General features: G+C 41.0%; 1 protein-coding gene across 8 annotated transcripts in view; it reads left to right on the top strand.

Annotated features, from left to right (window-relative positions):
- The window catches only part of LOC140188520 (protein polyglycylase TTLL10-like), a 171,638-nt gene that overhangs the window by 13,068 nt on the left and 137,798 nt on the right, over positions 1-20,772 (top strand). The gene's annotated exons all lie outside the window — the stretch shown is intronic.

Below are 20,772 nucleotides of genomic sequence, written 5' to 3'. Positions count from 1 at the left end.
TAAACCATTCTGCTCTGCCATTCCATCATGGCTGATTTATTATCCCTCTCAACCCCATTCTCCTGCCTTCTCCCCATAACCTTTGGCACCCTGACTAATCAAGGATCTATCACCTCCACTTTAAATATTCCCAATGACTTGGCCTCCACAGCCATCTGTGCAATGAATTCCATGGATTCACCACCCCCTGGGTAAAGAAATTCATCCTCATCTCCATTCTTAAAGGATGTCCCTCTATCCTGAGGCTACTCTGTGTGGTCTAACAAAAAGTTTTGGATGCTGACAACATGGTGTCCTAAATCATGTGTGGTATTGTTTTAGAAATTCAAATGTTGTAGTTTCTATTTACATTTTATACAGAATCTCAGTAACAGAAGAAATATTAAATAATTTAAGTGACCACAATCAATTAATTTTGATTAACTGTATATATACTAATTTAGGCATTTAAATCCCCTGCCTTTCCATTTTGAAATTCTGTGTTGTTTGTGTGAGGCCAGTTGCTCTCACACTAACCAGAGTGATGGTACCTCCAACTTCGAATTCTATTTCCCATTCTAACCAGAGTGATGGTACATCCAGCCACCAGTTCTAGTTCCCATTTAAAAGTGCATCAGCTACCTAGCATCTCAAATGGAATAGTTTCTTAGATTATTGTAATGTCACCATTATAAAGAGGGAGGGTTTTTAAAATTTGTAGTTTAAAATTTTAAAAAATGAGATAATTAAAGGTCTAATGTTGCTACAGTTCACTTCTTCAGGAACTGAAGGAGGGTATATGAACATAATTCCATTGGAGAGGTGTATTTATAAATGGTGTGGGGAAAACTGAGCAGTGAAATGTGTTCATTGTAAATTGCAAAGTTTTTCTGTTGTAGGTTTCTTTTATAGTTCAAATATCATGGTTTTATTTGAGCAAAACTGCAACAAATTTCATGTGAATTAGAAAAAACAATTGTTCTCTTTTACATTCATATAGTTTTAGACTAACCGCATAGGATTTTATTAAATGTGATTTATTGAAATGCATTCGAACTACATATGCTTGAATCTACAGGATTAATTAGTATTGTGTTAATACATTAGTAAGCAAGATGCCTCCTGACATCCACTGTGAAAATGGAATGATTATAATCTCCATTAGGACCACCCTGTTTCAGCACAAGGTCGGGGTCACAAAACACCCAGTGGTTAGATGGATGCTCGGGGTAAACAGAAAAATAGCAAGGGAAATGTTTGAAAAGTTAAAGTACATTGTTGTAAAAGAGAAATCATTCCATTTGCACATGTAATGTCAGAAAGGAGGACAGAGCTTTGTGGCATTGGGATTCAGGCAAAGATGACTGTGTTCAAGCTAATGGGTTAGCTTGTTAGCTTTACTAAGATGAGACTTTACCCCACCCTCAATCAATGTTGATAAAGAGTCCTGAGTAAACTGACTACAAAAGGCCTGGCTGATTCATGAAGTAAATGTGATCACTGTTTGTGGCAGTAATGTAAAGCTGAATATTACCCCTGTATTGTGCAGTTATGCCCTTTCAGTTATTTATTTCAGGTGGGATTTATTGTGGTTAACATCACAATGGAAGCCAATATTAACCAAGCTGATATCAGATGTCACAGGCTGCACTGCCTCACTTTTCCCAGAATGCCTGTGCTTATCTGTGCTTGGTTACTGGGTGTACCTATTGCGTGAGAAGTGCCTAATCCTTTGTTTAATATTAACTGAACGTGCAAACAAAGCCCGCAGTCCATGCTGAATGAGAGTACTGGTCTGGCATGGAGTGAAATGCTGATATCTAACTCAAAATGAAATAAGTAAAAACTGGCCTTAGTTTCTTAACCTGGGTTTATCAGTAAAATGAGCTGTTAAATTGCCTTGGAATTTTACCTTGGCAGGGAGAAGTAACCCTTGGAATATGGGATCCTCTTGTGGAATTCTTTCTATATTGCAGATACAGTTTCTTACAGATGTACACAAGTAGACAACTAATTTTTTTTGACAACCTATTTCATAAAAGAAATCCAGATATTATATTTAAGCCAGAAGAGAGTAGTTTCCTGATAAGAATTGTGATTTTTTTAGTAGAGATTATTATCAACCATGGGAAGAACAGCCTTTCAACAACTGAGGTAATAATTGCTTCAAACAACAGGAATTCTGCAGATGCTGGAAATTCAAGCAACACACATCAAAGTTGCTGGTGAACGCAGCAGGCCAGGCAGCATCTGTAGGAAGAGGTGCAGTCGACGTTTCAGGCCAAGACCCTTCGTCAGGACTCACGAAGGGTCTCGGCCTGAAACGTCGACTGCACCTCTTCCTACAGATGCTGCCTGGCCTGCTGCGTTCACCAGCAACTTTGATGTGTGTTGCGTTAATAATTGCTTCAACTAATTTTGAGATATGATTGTTCAACAACTATTTTGCTAAAAGAAGTATGCACACCAAGTTATTACATGATTTATTATCTTTATCAATGTGAAGGAAGGCTAAAACTTAATAGAAAATTTCACATACCAGAAGAGTTTGGTGAAGAGAAGGTGAAGGATTCTGCATTATAAAACTGATCACATTTATAAAAGATTCCTTAATATATTTATTATAAATGTAAGTCCTTTCTTCCCAGATGTTTAAAGAGTCTATAGATTTTAAAGTGACTTGGAAGAAGCTAGATTAATAAGATTCTGAATTCTGAATAATATTGTTCACAAGTAAAGCGGATTTTGGATTAAAACGACCACTTTATTTTGCCGATTTGTAGCATCTGGCCATGCAGTGTGTCTGCTACAGTACAAGGTATCAGTACACGGAGATCATTCTTTGAGAAGGCAACTGCATATTAGTTTGAATGGAGTTTACTATGGGTTTTTTGCCTCATTCGATTATAATATTTACTCACAGGGAAGTGACAGTGAACTTCTGAATTATTGCACATGGTAGGATTATTGCATGCGGTAAAATTACTGCAATTTTCTCCAAGCATTTTCCAATTAGAAGTTATTGCAGAAAAAAATAATTTGCCTTCTTGGTTTTGACATTTTTGGCCTTAGTTTCTGAAGAATAGACTCTTGGAAAATGAGCCTGACTCTGCTGGTTACATTTTCAGTATAAATCAGGGGTTACTGATTGCGTGTTGATTGACGTCTTACCAGGCAAGGTTAGATATAGCTACTTCAGTCTAATACTGTCTGGTAATGCCGTTGATCTCATGTCACACGTTCTTCGAGCTGTGGGAGGAATTCCAGCAGACCTAGCTATCAATTCCATTTTTGTAGATGAGGCCAGAGCAGGGGTTAAGCTATGGGCTGTGCACTGCTGTTTGGGCGTGTCTCTGAAGTCCACTCGAGTGTAGCAGTTCAAAGTGCAACTTTAATACGTCTGGCCTGTTAATATCTAACAGCTTTATTCTGCAAAAAAACTACCACTTCTATACTACCACTTCTCAGAATTTATGCCCAATTATCTTGTAAAGGAACCAAGGCTACTGATTAACAGTTGCTCACCTGTAACACACAAAGATACTCGTCCAGTGTTGCAGGAATTCTCTTCTGCAATTTTAGATGATGCAACACTTCTATCCTAGAAACTGACCAAAGTTTAATCTGATGGATTACTAAAATTCATCCATATCTCCTTTGTTTATTTTTTATCCAAGCATGTTTTTATTTTACAACACAGGTTTGAAAAAGGACCAATGTATACTTAAACAGAGAGTTTGAGAAGTTTATGCAAGCTTAAAAAACTATTTTCTGTCATTATGTTTAACAAGAATTGTAACAATTTTTTTGATACCTTCATAAATCTCAAGCTGGCATGCAGTTTATGGTTGGTTAATGCCTTCTCAATGTCATATTGATGAAATATGTGTTTATTGCTGTCAGAATGGAATTAAAAGAAGTGAATGTTATCGCATCACTGAAAGGTATTCCTTTACCCTATGATTTTGTTATTTAGATTTAGAAATGGACTATTCAACTATAGGTGTCCTTTTGCTTGACATAATGCATTTTATTTTAATAAAGTTTTATAAAATTTCAATTGTTGCACTTTAAAATACTAAAACAATTTTGTCAAATTCCTAATCTTTTATATTTCAAAACACCAGATATATAGAATTGATTGTGCAATATCTAGACAAGGTTTTGCACAGCTGAATCTTTATATCAGGTGAGACTGGCAGGACTGAGAAGGAGCGATTGGATATAAGATCATAAGACCATAAGACATAGGAGCAGAATTAGGCCATTTGTCCCATCGAGTCCATTCTGCCATTTCATCATGCCTGATCCATTCTTCTTCCCAGTCCCAATCTTTTGCCTTCTCCCCGTATCCCTTCATGCCCTAACCAATCAAGAATCTATTAACCTCTGCCTTTAATAAATATAAAGACTTGGCCTCCACAGCTGCATGTGGCAAAGAATTCCACACCTCTGTCTGGCTAAAGAAACTCCTCCTTATCTTGGTTCTAAAGGGACACCCCTCTATTTTGAGGCTGTGTCCTCTGGCCTTAGACTCTCCAACAATAGGAAACATTCTCTCCACATCCATTCTATCAAGGCCTTTCACCATTCAATAGGTTTCAACGAAGTCACCTCTCATTCTTCTGAACTCTAGTGAATACAGGGCCAGCGCCATCAAACACTCTTCACATGACAAGCCATTCAACCCTGGGATCACTCTCATGAACCTCCTTTGAACCCTCTCCAGTTTCAGCACATCCTTTCTGAGATAAGGGGCCCAAAACTGCTCACAACACACCAAATGAGGCCTCACCAGTACTTTATAAAGTCTCAACATTACTTTTACATTCTAGTCCTCTTAAAATGAAAGCTAACATTGTATTTGCCTTCCTCACCACAGACTCAGCCTGCAAATCAAATACGTAAATCTCCACTTGTAAATCTTGTATATCTTATTTTTAAGGCAACTCATTTTTTTATTCTTTCTTACTTCTCATCTAATATTTGTACACTTGTAATGCACTGTGACACTGTAAGTATCTATCTATCTATCTTAACCATCAGGGAATCCTGCACAAGGACTCTAAGTCCCTTTGCACCTCAGTTTTTTTGTATTTTCTCTCTATTTAGAAAGTAGTCGACCCTTTCATTTCTTCTACCAGAGTGCATGATCACACACTTCCTGACACTGTATTCCATATGCCAATTCTTTGCCCATTCTCCAGGACTGAGAAGGAGCGATTGGATACAAGATCATAAGACCATAAGATATAGGAGCAAAATTAGGCCATTTGTCCCATCGAGTCTGCTCCGCCATTTCATCATGGCTGATCCAATTTTCCTCTCAGCCCTAATCTCCTGTCTTCTCCCCGTAACCTTTGACGCCCTGACTAACCGAGATCCTATCAATCTCTGCTTTAAATATACTCAATAACTTGGGCTCAAAGCCATCTATGGCAATGAATTCCATAGATTCACCACCCTCTGGCTAAAGAAATTCCTTCTCATCTCTGTTTTAAATGGATGTCCCTCTATTCTGAGACTGTGCCCTCTGGTCCTGGACCCTCCCACCATAGGAAACATACTCTCCACATCCACTCTCAGTAGGCCTTTCAATATTTGATAGGTTCCAATGAGATTCTTCCCCCCCCCCATTCTTCTAAACTTCAGCAACTACAGGCTCAGAGCCATCAAACACACCTTAGACATTAACCTTTTCATTCCCAGAATCAATTTTGTGAACCTCCTCTGAATCCTCTCCAATGCCAGCATATAATTTCTTAGATAAGTAGCCTAAAGGTGCTCACAATATTCCAAGTCTGACCAATCCCTTAAAAAGCCTCAGCATTACATCCTTGCTCTTATATTCTAGTCCTCTTGAGATGAATGCTAACATTGCATTTGCCTTCCTCACCACTGACTCAGGCTGTCCTTCTATACCAGACATTGAATTGTCCTTCAGGTGCACATCATTCTGACTTTCCAATGAAGAGTGATTGCTGGACAAACTTGTCATAATTCTGTTCACACGAGAGGATATCTGGGTCCTCTGGTATCAATGTTTCCAGTCTCCCAATCTGCTTTTCTATTCTCCTGTCCATCTACCACGTTCTTGCTCCTCACTCGATCCTCCTTGATCCTCCTCGATCCTCCTCTCAGGCTTCTTTGTTTCTTCACAGCTTTACTTTCCCACCCAGCTCTGGATGCTGGAAGTTGGAAATAAAAGGAGAAAATACTGGAGATACTCAGCAGGTCAATCACCTTCCATGTTTTGGTTCTAAGGATGTTTTATTCTCCATAGATCCTCTTTAACCTTCCCAGTAATTCCAATATTTTATGTAGATCCACATGGCCACCATATCTGAACCATTTGTATAAGTTATAAATGGCTAAGGTCTAATTTCAGATTATTGCAATATTCTACTTGTTACATGTTGCCAACCCATTTTTATGTGTTAATCAATCATTGGTCCCAGCTGACACAACATTTCCCCAATCTGATGAACCTGAATTTAATTTAGTGCCTGAATAAGACATGTTATCAAATGCTCCTTGGAAATTGGAATGGACTATATTGGTCAGTTTTCAAAAATCAGATTTGCTTATAATATTTCACATGCATAAATTAGTGCTGATTCTGTCTGGGCAGATGTGCCTGTTGTTTAATTTTAATTGTCATTTTCTTTGCTCTTTAACAATTCTCTGCTTGTCTTTTAAGTAGCCTTTATATGCCTCCTTTCTATTTCTGTCTGTCTGTCTGTATCTTGTTCTACGGCAGTTGGCATCCAGCTTAATGGTGTATTACCGCCACCCTCTGCTCCAGAATGTGCACTAGACATACATTCTAAATCCACACACACACACACACACACACACACATATATATATATATATATATATATATATATATACACACACAAACCTACACTTCACCCTCCCATCTTTGACCATCCTAGTATCCTATTCCTGTTTATTCGTCATATTCTATAAAAAACCTCTGTACCCCTTAAAAACGCTAAAAATACCCAGACTTGTGCTCTCTCACCCATGCCCAGCAACCCTTTTAATGTGAATTCCTGCATCCCCAACTCCCTTAATTTATTTCTCATCATCTCTCTCTGTATCCCAAACTTCCTGCAACTCAGAACTACATGTTCTACTGACTCCTCTTCCTGACATCCTCACACAATCCTGTCTGGTGTTTCCCTATCATTTTCAATGTTTTGTTTAATGCACAATGCCCCAGCCTTAACCTAGTCCACACAATTTCCTCTCTTCTGTTTCCATTACCTACCCTAGTAACTGCAACACTCTTTTGTATTTGATATACATGCCTCCCTTTCCCCTCCCTGTCCCATCTTTCTTGCCACATTTGGTTGACTTTTTCCCAGATTCCTTTCTATTTCATTAAATGAATGAGTGTTTTCTCATTGGTTAATTTTGCTGCAATATTGAATAAGTTTTTTCTAATTGGTTATCTCTTATCTATGGATTTGAATGGAATTTCTTTTATCTTGGGGTATAAATGTAGCTGTTTTACTATCTTTCTTCAAGAAAACATGACCCCATCACTGTTCTGTACCTGTTGTCTTTGTTCTATCAACTCTTAATAAAATGATCATGAAGCAACAAGTTTTATGTCTCGTTCCTGACTTCTAAAAGAACCTCTATTTTGAACACCAGAATCAAGTATTGCTTTCATAGCCTGAATGTTAGATTCTTGCATTTTCCCTGCTGTTGTCTGTAAACTAACTGGCCTATGATTCTCTATTGACATTGTTCCAATGTACCTTAATCTGCTGACATTGTCTTCTCCTGGAAGATAAAACCAATGACTGAAGTAGTGGACAGCGAAGAAGGTTACAGGAGGATCTTGATCAGCTGAATAAATGGGCCAAGGAATGGCAAATGGAGTTTAATTCTGATAAATATGAGATGTTGAAACTTAAATCACGGTTGGATTTTCAGAGTACTATTGGATCTTGGGAAATGTAGTGGAACAGAGGGATCTTTGAGTTCAAGTACACGATTCCCTAAAAGTGGAATCACAGTGATGAGAAAAGTTTTTGCATACTGGCCTTTATCAGTCAGGGCAGAGTATAGAAGCTGAAAGGTGCTGCTGCAGTTGTACAGGACGCTGGTGAGACTATACTTGGAGTATTGTGTTCAGTTTTGGTGGGCCTGCTATTGGAAAGATGGTAGTAAGCTGGCAAGAGTGCAGAAAATATTTGCAAGTATGTTGCTAGGGCTTGAGCAGTTTAGTTAGGGGAGAAGTTGGACTTGCTAAGACTATTTGGAATGTAGGATACTGAGAGTTGATCTTACTGAGGCATATAAAATCAGGAGGGGCATAGAAAGGGAGAATGTACTCAGTTTTTTCCCCAGGGTTTGAGAATCAAGAACAAGAGGCCATAAGTTTAATTTGAGATGGGAACAATTTCACAGGAACCTGAGGACAAACACTTTTTACTCAGAGTGTGGAATGTATGTGGAACGAGCTGCCAGAGGAAACGCTGAGGCAGGTAAAATGAAAATATTTAAAAGACAGTTAGATAGGCACGGGGTTTAGAATCGTTTTGAAGGTGACGGCCAAATTCCATGTTGAACTAACCTGTACCTCTGTTCCCAGCGATCCCTTCATACCTCGACTACTTTTAGAATGGCATCCTTCACTTTGTATACTCTCTCTTCGTTCAGCCTCTCAAAATGCATCTCTCACTTCACATTACATTTTATCTGCCAGGCATTCCGGTATCCTGTTTAAATTCTACTACAGTTCATTTCTAGCTCCTTCGTAGTTCACAACACCAACATGTTTTGTGTCAGCAGTTAGAAAATGCAGCTTTCACCCACAAACTTCAATCAAACAAAAAAGCAAAAGCCCTGGCCCTGCCCCACAGAAGTGCTTGTGTTCACCTTTCTCCCATCCTTTCACTACGAGCCTCTGTTGTCTGTCACATGGCCAACTTGGTGTCCTGCTATTGGTAGCAGTTTCTGCCACGTGTTTCAACTTCGATGATAAGCCTGTTATGTGGCACATAATCAAAGGTCCTCTGCAACCCCCATGTGCACCACAGTGACTGCATTATCCTCATCAACTCTACATATTAAATAATCATAAATATTATATCAAATTGTTTCAACATAAAGCCACAAGGCCATAAGATATAGGAGAAAAATTATGCCATTTGGTCCATTGCATCTGCTCTGCCATTTCATCATGGCTGATCCAATTTTCCTCTCAGGCCTAATATCTTGCCTTCTCCCCATATCCCTTCATGCCTGACTAGTCAAGAATCTATCAACCTCTGCCTTAAATACAGTATGCATAAAGACTTGGCCTCCATAGCTGACTGTGGCAAAGAATTCCACAGATTCACCACTCTCTGGCTAAGGAAACATCATCTGGCCTTAACAAGTCTGTTCTGCCCTGCCTTAGTTCATCCATTTCCTCCATGTATTTTGCTAATGCAGAAGAACAAGTGGGCCATCAAGTCGGTGCAGCTCTTAGTGCACAACCAACAATCCCCCTGTAACCTATCCTTTGCACGCATCTACAAGTTCCCATTCAAAATGCTGGGGGAGCTAAGGTCGGGCAACATCTATGGAAATGAATGAGCAGTTGATGTTTCGGGCCAAGATCATTCATCAGGTCTCAGCCCGAAACATGGACTGTTTATTCATTTCCATAGACGCTGCCCGACCTGCTGAGCTCCTCCAGAATTATGTGTGCGTTACTAGGGATTTCCAGCATCTGCACCATTTCTCATGTTTACTAATTCCCATTGTTTCTTTTGGACTCAACCAGTCCAGGGGCAATCAAACACCAGCTCACTTATGTAGTTATAGTGCAGGATACACCCTTCCAGTCACCCCACCCCAGCATCCCAATGATTTAACCCTAACCTAATAACGGGACAATTTACAGAGCCAATTAACCTACTAACCTGCATGTCTTTGGCATGTGGGAGGAAACTCCTCACAGAAGACGTCTGAACTGATCTCCGAATTCCAACACCTGAGCTGTGATAGTGTTGCACGAACCACTCTGTTACTGTAGTGCCCGTCACTGGGAAGAAACCACAGACACCAGGGCTAACTATTACACCCACAAAGGAAAATGTGCAAACTCAATACAGACGCGACGCCACTCAAGATCAGGACTGAACCTGAGTTACTGGAGTAGCGAGACAGGACCATGTCTACCGTGCTATATTTCACTGAACCAAGACTCTTTGGGTTGATGTGAAACAATTTAACACTATTTTGAAAATCAGGAGATTCTTTCTTTTGCTCATTGACCAACTAATATTTATCCGTCTCCAAAATCTGAAAGAGTGCAGCACAGGAAGAGGTCCGTCGGCCAATAATGTCATAGACAGAAGACTCTGTGGATGCTGTAATCTGGAGCAAAGATCAAACTGTTGGAGGAAGTCATTGTGGAGAGAGAGGAATGGATCCTGTATGCTTATTATTATTTAGTACATTTTCTATCGGACCTGATGCAGAATTTCAGCTAGAAGCATTGACCATCCCTCTATCTCCACAGATGCTGACAGACCAGCTGAGAACCTCCTGCCTTTTGTTCATTTAAATAGATGGTTCAGCATGACTGACCCTTACTTTTCAATATTGAAATCAAAATGAAAATCTTGGTTTTGAAGCAAAATGTTTGTACTGTGTGACAATTGATCACTAATTACTGTTGAAAATGGGCATTTGAACGTGATCATTTTTTAAAAGTTTAGTCCAAGGTTTATAGCTTTTTGTGGGACAGAAAAGCTATAGTGTGGTTGAGAACTGTACATGTACAGGTATGTTCCATTGGGATTCAGTGTTCCCACAAATCTTCACAGGTTTCAGGCATGTCATCCAAGGTTAGCTTTGAACACATGTCTGATTACCTTTGTAAACTGTGTGATAGATGCAGCAGGAGAGACTGGAGATGATGCCAATGATACCAAACTAAGACTGAATCTGGTTGTCTCAAAATAATCATTTAATTATTTAAGTTATTTCATAGATTGTGGCTATTTGAAATCTATTTCTGCTGACAGTAAAAAAGATTTATACATACTTGAAACAAAAAAAAAGAAAAACTCTTTCTTACATAGAGGTATTGATTAATGTTTTGGTCATTGATTGTGCCAAAGGGTCTGGGTCAATGTTATGTACATTTTAATATATTTTCTATCATTGTATGTTTTTATATTTCTTGGTAACAATTCAACTATGGAGCAATGTATGTAAGAAATATGTAAATTTAATCCAGCTAACATTCACTATTAAAAAATAAACAATTAAATTGTACTCTACCTTTTCCTCTCTGGATGTTGTGAACGTGAACATGTTTTGCAAGATGGATAAATTTCAAATTCAGATGTGTCAGTCAGAATTTTGAAGCCTCCAACCTGTCAAATTCAATTTATTACACAACTGACACAGCCCAACTCTGAATAATTCAGTTTAAATGTGACAACATTAATGTTAAAATGGTTTAGACACGTTACATTTAGCAAAGGAGAAAGTATCTTGCTGTACGCGTGGGGTGAGGGGACATGCAGTGGGGAGAGTGGAAATATGATGGGGGAGATGGGGGAGTGATGCACGGTGGGGAGAGTGTTGAAATGATAAATATTTGAAATATCCAAATTTACTCACAATATTTGCAACCTGTAATTGGGTTTGAGATTCTCCCAACTGATTGAAGTACAGCAGCATTTACAATTACTCTGAATGCTTCCATCTACTAAAACTCAATCAGATGATCTGTGCAGAACTGATCATCTCCATTTTGCCTTTTAACATCTAATAATATGAAGGTATCCGGTGAGGATGGGATCATTCTTTTAAGATGATGCCCACATGATCTATAGGGAGCTTATTTGATTTATTTGAGCCCAGTCCATCACGGGTAAAGCCCTCCCCACCACTGAGTACACTTATACGGAGTGCTGTTGCAGAAAGGCAGCATCCATCATCAGCACATGCTCTCTTCTCACTATTGTCCTAAGGCCAGAGTCACGCTTCACACCAGCATATACAGGAACAGTACAACCAAAGTGGATAACTTCACTCCCCACAAATCGCCAATATGGGGTACAAGATTGACCTATGTGGGCTGAACTGAACTCTGGGTTAGTTAACTTTGTTTTGACAGATTTCAGTTGGTTTTGTTTTTTTTCCCCCTATTACGTGCTGCTACATCACACTTAAACTACCAGGTACAGTTTTGGACACCCTGTTATAGGAAGGTGTTATTAAGCTAGAAAGAGTGCAGAAAAAAACAATTACTGGAATGTTGCCTGGACTTAGGGTTCTGGGTTACAGGAGAGGTTGCATAGACTATGACATTATTTCCCGGAACATAGGAGATTGAAGGGTGACCTGATGGTGGTACGTGTGGCGTGTGGCCAAGTGGTTAGGGCATTGGACTAGCAATCTGAAGGTCAAGGGTTTGAGCCTCGGCCGAGGCAGCATGTCTTGTGTCTTGAGCAAGGCACTTAACCACACAATGCTCCAGTCTACCTAAAAACGGGTACCAGCAAAAAATGCTGGGAGTTAACCTCGCGATAGACTGGCGTCCTATCCGGGGGAAGTCTTGTACTCTCAGTCACTTCACGCCATGGAAACTGGCATTACCACCAGCCACAAGGCTCATGACATACTTTAATCTGATGGTGGTATACAGGATCCTGAGGGGCACAGCCAGAGTGAAATTACATCATCTTTTTCCTAACGAAGGAGTACGATGAACATAGGCTTGACATTCGAGGTGAGAGATTGAAAAGGGACATCAGGGGCAGTTTCTTCACACAAAGGCAGGTATGTATTTGGAATGAGCTGCCAGAACTACTAGTTGAGGCGGGCGGATTTGCAACATTTCAAAAACAAGTAATGATAAGTTCATAGATAAGAGAGGTTTAGAGGACTGCAGGTAGGTGGGACCAGCTCACTGAATAACAAACTCAGGTAAAGAAAAGATACCATTCAGCTGGAAAGAGTGCAGAGAAGATTTACAAGGACCCTTGGGGATTGAGTTATGGAGAGAGATTTAGCAGGTTAAGACTTTTATTCCTTGGTGCATAGGAGACTGGGAGGTATCTTACAGAGGTGTATACAACCATGAGGCATAGGTCTGAGGTGAAAGTGGAAAGATTTAATGGGAACCTGAGCAGCAATGTCTTTTCACCGAGGGTGGTCAGTTTATGGAATGAACTGTTAGGGCAGGTACATTCTTCTTCTTCTTCTTCTTCATGTGCCTTGCGTGTTACACGCTTGGGCGATTATGGATCTCCACATGGAATGATCCCTCGCAGCGTCAACGATATCTCGCACACTTAGCTCTGGTAGTTCTTTCACAGTGTCCATATATTTTCTTCTTTGCCTTCCTCTTCCGCGTTTCCCAGGCATACAGCCTTGTAATGTAAGGCATTCTATTTTTCCCTTTCTGATGACATGGCCCAGGAATTTAAGTTTCCTCTCATTTAATGTTTTCATTAAAGATCTTTTTGTATGGGCATGTTAGAGTACTGTCTCATTAGTTACCCTATCTCTATATGATATTTTCAGCATTCTTCTAAGAAACCACATTTCTGTTGCTTCTAAGTTTCTTTGGAGTTCTGGTGTTATAGTCCATGTTTTGGAAGCATACAGCAAGATTGACCAGATGTAACATTTTAGTAGCCTAAGCCTTGTTGTCATAGAAATGTGTCTGTTGGTAAAAATGGGTTTCATTTTTTGGAAGTTGGTTTTGGCACATTACATTAACAACATTTAAAAGATACTTGGATAGGAACATTGATAGGGAAGCTTTAGACATTTGAGCAGGGAGATGGATAGGGATCGTTTCGACATACGAACAGAGACATAGATAGGGAAGGGTTGGACAATTGGACAGGGACGTGGATAGGGATCACTTCGACATATGGACAGAGGCACAGATAGGGAAGGTTTAGATACTTGGACAGGGATGTGGATAGAGCAGGTTTAGACACGGACAGGAAAGGTTTAGAAGGAAATTGACCAAATGCAGACATATAGAACTGGTTTAGATGGAAATCACATCTGAATGACCAGTTCGGCCGAAGGGCCTGTTGCCAAGCCCTTGACACTGTTCCCATTGTCACCTACTCTGGGAAAAAGTCTGTGACCACCCATTTTATCAGCCCGTTATGATTTAAGATTCCTTTGTGTGGTCACCCCACCCCCCAGCCTCTTACCCTCCAGTCTATCCTGTCTGTCCTCAGTACTCAAGCTCTCCAATCCTGGCAACATCCTCGTGAATCTCCTGATTAATAACATCCTCCTGTGGCTGGTTAACCAGCACTGTGCACTGAAATCTAAGTGTGGTCGAAACAATAACATAAAATTCCAGCTCCTGCACTCAAATAATTGTGCTTCTGGTGAAGATACTCCCAGTAATGCTGTTTGGAAAGATAACACCAGAGTTTGGAACAAGAGGAGAATTACCTTCAGTTCTTAGCTACAGGAGAAGTGGGGCTAGGCTTCCACTATCTATTAAATGCTCCCAGTGGCACGTATCTCAAATAGCTTCTGACAAGCAAGTCTAGCTCCTGGCTGTCCTGTCACATGTTTCTTAGGTACTAAGCCTGGCTGAACCATTTCTACTGACAGGAGAAAGGGCAAAGGTGGGTTACTGGTGCCTTAAAACCAGTCACTTCGGGCAGATGGGGCTCATCAGCTGAGGTAGGCAGCTCATCTAGGAGAAGGAAAACTCTGATCTCAAACCTTCACTGCTTGTGTCTACACCCACTCATGGGGAAGGTTTAGGGAGTAAGTCCCAAGGAAAATCTGGAGCTGAAGTCCCTGAGGCAGTTCTACATCGTTCAACACTGACTGGTAACTCCGGCGACACCACTGATGCCAAACTGTATTGGTCTCTGCCGTTCATCTGCAGTGGGCAGGGGGAACCTGCTGCATGGGCGACAGCTTGCTCCCAATATTGTACCGCTCCAGCTTGCAAATCACACAGTCAGCTGGTACGCAACATCCTTGGCCAACCCCAACCAACACAGGGCCTGTATGGTCTGTGACATGTTGGACAATCATTTCCCCATGTCCTGACAGAGGTCACAATTTGAAAGGTTCTGTCAGAGAACCCAAGGCAACTAACCACAGTGCATTTTGTAAATGTTGTACCTACATTGGAGTACAGTGCACAGACGTTGGATAAAGTGAATGATTGGGATTGTGGTTGGATTATCAAAAGGGTAGAGTTTTCTCTCAGATAGTTTTGAGCTTCTTGATGGGACAGCACTCACTCAAACAAGAGCAGGGTTATCCCATCACACTCCCAACGATGTAAAAGATGATGTCTTTGTGAACCACCTGCTGAAGAACTCCCAGCCTCTCAGTTACTCCTGTAGCTATGGTACTTCTGACGGCTCCTGTTGTATTTTTGCTCAAAGGAGACCCTCAGGCCATTGATGGGTGGGGACTCTATGAGATGCTTGTACCTGTCTGGTCTTAACATCAAGATATCAGAAGAGGCATCAACTTGGCACTTCAGAATTAGAAGTTTTCAATTTAATTGATAGATTTTTTGCCACAATTAAAACAACTGATTTTTAATCATTCCATTTAACTTTAATTTCAAGTTTCATATGAAAATCAATTTTATATTTTCAGAGTGGAAAATTTATAATCACCTTTTGTCCTTCATCAGCTGATAACAATATTATGAAGGGAAACCAACATAAAGCCAAATAAATTATTCAGAGGCTCAGTGCAGACAGTGTATAAACTGCGATGAACGAGTCCCCACATGTGAACAGGGTGCTTTGAAATAAAGTATTTTCTTTCTGAAAGAAAATGCCTGAAGTTGTTATCTTTGGCACAAAACTTCTTGCTGCTCATTTTGTTATTTGTTCATTTTTGTTGTGACTCGCAAACCAACATGGTTTTTAGCTGGAGTTTCCTGGGTGCAAGATGTTCATAGTTGTCAAACTGATCTTTGAATTTGAAAATCTGCATTCTTCTTGAGCGGAAGTCATTTGATGTGTAAGGATAAATTAAGTGACATTAATTTGAATATTTATAATTTGAATACTACTATGTGTCCATTGAACATGATATGGAGCAGGAACAGGCTATTCACCCTGTGATGTTTGTGGCAACCATAATGCCTGATTAAACTATATCTATCTGCCTGCACGTGATCCATATCCCCAACAACCCCACAAATTTTGTTTGTGTTTGATGTGTTTAGTCAATAAAACTACAGCAGCCCAGAGAGATGGGATTAAAATGGTGAACCTGGGGTTGTTCTTGGTCTGAAGAAGTGTGAGAGGGGATTTAACAAGAGTATACATGATCATGAAATATTCAAACTGGGTAGACTCGAGGGAATCTGTGCCCATTGGTGGATGGTTCAAGGACAGGAAAACAAATCCAACTGGAAGGGCAAAGGCACGGGAACTGTGAGTAACATTGTGCTGTGCAATAATAGAAATGACGTTGTTCAGGGATTTCCAAGGACATGTTTGGCACAGCTTTGGGGGCCGAAGGGCCTGTATTATTCTGCAGGTTTTCTATGTTTCTAAGTGGGCAGGTAATTGAAAGCAAGTGACTTGTAGGGACTATAAGGAAAGAGGAGCAGAGATAAGCCTCTTGGCCCTACAAACTGTCTCATCTCCTCTTCAAGGAACCATAGAATCACAAAGCACAAAACCAGTCTTTCAGACCACTTCATCAATGCTAACTGTGAATCCGATCTACTCTAATTGTATATCTGCATTAGACTCAGAATCTCTCTATCAGTACCTGTCGATGTGCCTTTTAAATGTTGTATTATATCGGTCTCCACCACTTCTCTAGCACCTACTTCCAGATAAACATTATTCTATTTGTGACAATTTGCCCCTCAAATCTCCTTTAGGCTTCTCCCCTCTCAGACTGACACCAGGCCTTGGACTCGCCTGGTCTGGAAAAGAGTTCGGACTATCTATCCTATCTGAGCGCCTCAGTTTTATAAACCTGACTTCCAGGGGGGAAAACGTACCCTATCCAATCTCTACATAAAACTGCAGAGCATAGGAGCAGAATTAGACTATTCACCCCATCGAGTTTGCTCTAGCATTCTATCATGACTGATTTATTCTCCCTCTCAACCCCACTCTCCTGTCTTTTCCGCTTAACTTTTGACACCTTGACTAATCAAGAACCTATCAATCTTTATTTTAAATATACCCAGTGACTTAGCCTCCACAGCCATCTGTGGCAATGAATTCCACAGATTCACCACCTTCCGGATAAAGGAATTCCTTTTCATCTCCTTCCTTCTGTGGGTATGCAACAAATAATGAAATCGCTCCACATCCATTCTATCTTGACCTTTCAATATTTGGCAGGATTCAGTGAGATCCCCCTTATCCTTCTAAACCTCAGTGAGTACAGGTCCAGAGTCATCAAATGCTCCTCGTTTGTTAACCATTTCATTCCTGGGATCGTTCTCATGAACCTCCTCTGGACCCTCTCCAATGCCAGCACATTAGATATATGGCCCAGAACTGATCATAATACTCCAAATGCGGTCTGACTAATGACTTAAAGACTCAGCATTACATTCTTACTGTTATATTCTAGTCCTCTCAAAATGAATACTAACGTTCACCTTCCTTACTAACGGCTCAACCTACAAATAAACCTTTAGGGAACCCTGCACAAGGACTTCAAGGTCCATTTGTACCACTGATTGTTGAATTCGTTCCCCATTTAGGAGCTAGTTTACACCTTTATTTCTTCTACCAAAGTGCATGACCATACACTTCCCAGCACTGTATTCCATCTGCCATTTCTTTGCCCATTCTACAAATCTGTCTAAGTCCTTCTGTAGCCTGGTTGCTTTCTCAACACAACCTGCCCCTCCACTCATCTTGTATCATTTGTGAACTTGGCCACGAAGCCATCAATTCCATCATCCATAAAACTAGCAAACACAACACCAACCCCTGCGGCACACCACGAGTCACCGGCAGCCGACAGAAAAAGCCCCCTTTTTGCCCCTCTTTATGTCCTGCCAGTTAGCCAATCTTCTGTCCATGCGAGTACCTCTCATAATTCCAATCCAGGCAAATTCCTGGAGATTATTACCTGCACTCTCTGCTGTTACAACATTTTCCCTGTATTGTGGCACATTACATTGAGTCCAATCTCACCAGAGTTTTGTACAATTGTAACTTGAGATTTGAGTCTGATACTCAATCTGACCCCGATGACGGGTCTTGGCCTGAAACGTCGACTGCTCATTTCTATAGATGCTGCCTGACCTGCTGAGTTCCTCCAGCATTTTGAGTGTTGTTCTAGATTTTCAGCCTCTGCAGAATCTCTTGTGTTTCTGATACTCAATGCATCAGTTTCTGAAGGCAAGCGTATCAAAAGCCTTTTCACTACCCTATCTACCTCTGTTATCACTTTGAGCAAGCTATGGACTTTCAGTCCAAGGTTCCATGTACATCAAAGCTCCCAAGGTCCTGCTACTTCTCTATTGTCCCTCCCAAATTCCATCAATCCATTAATTCCATTAATGTGATTCCATTAATCACAATAGGAAGGAACAGTACAACATAGATCAGTCACTTCAGCCCATGTCAATCCAGACTAATCTCAGATATCTGCACATGGTCCATATCCCACAATCCCCTGCTTTTTCATGTATTTGTCTAAATGTCCCTTAAGTAGAATCATAGAAACACAGAGAACCTACAGCACAATACAGGCTCTTCGGTCCACAATGCCGTGCCAAACATGTCCTTACCTTAGAACTACCTCGGCTTACCTATAGCCCTCTATTTTTCTAAGCTCCATGTATCCAACCAGGAGTCTCTTAAAAGACCCTATCATTTCCACCTCCATCATTGCCGCTGGCAGCCTATTCCACGCACTCATCACTCTCTGTGTAAAAAACTTACCCCTGACATCTCCTCTATACCTTCTTCCAGGCATTTTAAAACTGTGCCCTCTCGTGCTAGCCATTTCAGCTCTGGGAAAAAAACCTCTGACTATCCACACGATCAATGCCTCTCATCATCTTATGCACCTCTATCAGGTCACCTCTCATCCTCTGTCACTCCAAGGAGAAAAGGCCGAGTTCACTCAACCTATTCTCATAGGACATGCTCCCCAATCCAGGCAACATCCTTGTAAATCTCCTCTGCACCCTTTCTATAGTTTCCACATCCTTCCTGTAGTGAGGTGACCAGAACTGAGCACAGTACTCCAAGTGGGGTCTGACCAGGGTCCTATATAGCTGCAACATTACCTCTCGTCTCTTAAACTCAATCTCACGATTGATGAAGGCCAATGCACCGTATGAAACATAGAAACATAGAAAATAGGTGCAGGAGTAGGCCATTCGGCCCTTCAAACCTGCACCGCCATTCAGTATGATCATGGCTGATCATCCAACCCAGAACCCTGTACCAGCCTTCCCTCCATACCCCCTGATCCCTTTAGTCACAAGGGCCATATCTAACTCCCTCTTAAATATAGCCAATGAACTGGCCTCAACTCTTTCCTGTGGCAGAGATTTCCACAGATTCACCACTCTCTGTGTGAAGAAGCTTTTCCTCATCTCGGTCCTAAAAGGCTTCCCCTTTATCCTCAAACTGTGACCCCTCGTTCTGGACTTCCCCAACATTGGGAACAACTTTCCTGCATCTAGCCTGCCCAATCCCTTTAGGATTTTATACGTTTCAATCAGATCCCCCCTCAATCTTCTAAATTCCAACGAGTATAAGCCTAGTCGATCCAGTCTTTCATCATATGAAAGTCCTGCTATCCCAGGAATCAATCTGGTGAACCTTCTTTGTACTCCCTCTATGGCAAGGATGTCTTTCCTCAGATTAGGGGACCAAAACTGCACACAATACTCCAGGTGTGGTCTCACCAAGGCCTTGTACAACTGCAGTGGTACCTCCCTGCTCTTGTACTCGAATTCTCTCGCTATAAATGCCAGCATACCATTCGCCTTTTTCACCGCCTGCTGTACCTGCATGCCCACTTTCAATAACTGGTGTATAATGACACCCAGGTCTCGTTGCACCTCCCCTTTTCCTAATCGGCCACCATTCAAATAATAATCTGTTTTCCTGTTTTTGCCACCAAAGTGGATAACCTCACATTTATCCACATTAAATTGCATCTGCCATGAATTTGCCCACTCACCTAACCTATCCAAGTCACCCTGCATCCCCTTAGCATCCTCCTCACAGCTAACTCTGCTGCCCAGCTTCATGTCGTCCGCAAACTTGGAGATTCTGCATTTAATTCCCTCATCTAAGTCATTAATATATATTGTAAACAACTGGGGTCCCAGCACTGAGCCTTGCGGTACCCCACTAGTCACTGCCTGCCATTCTGAAAAGGTCCCGTTTATTCCCACTCTTTGCTTCCTGTCTGCCAACCAATTCTCTATCCACATCAATACCTTACCCCCAATACCTTGTGCTTTAAGTTTGCACACTAATCTCCTGTGTGGGGCCTTGTCAAAAGCCTTTTGAAAATCCAAATATACCACATCCACTGGTTCTCCCCTATCCACTCTACTAGTTACATCCTCAAACATGCTTTCTTAACCGCAGAGTCAACCTGCATAACAGCTTTGAGTGCCCTATGGACTCGGACCCCAAGATCCCTCTGATCCTCCACACTGCCAAGAGTCTTGCCATTAATGCTGTATTCTGCCATCATATTTGACCTACCAAACTGAACCACCTCACATTCACCTGGGTTGAAATCCATCTGCCACTTCTCAGCCCAGTTTTGCATCCTATCAATGTCCTGCTGTAA

This window comes from Mobula birostris, chromosome 27 (genome assembly GCF_030028105.1).
Source record: "Mobula birostris isolate sMobBir1 chromosome 27, sMobBir1.hap1, whole genome shotgun sequence".
NCBI classification, from domain to species: Eukaryota; Metazoa; Chordata; class Chondrichthyes; order Myliobatiformes; family Myliobatidae; genus Mobula; species Mobula birostris.
This window is presented reverse-complemented; position numbering and strand designations above follow the sequence as displayed.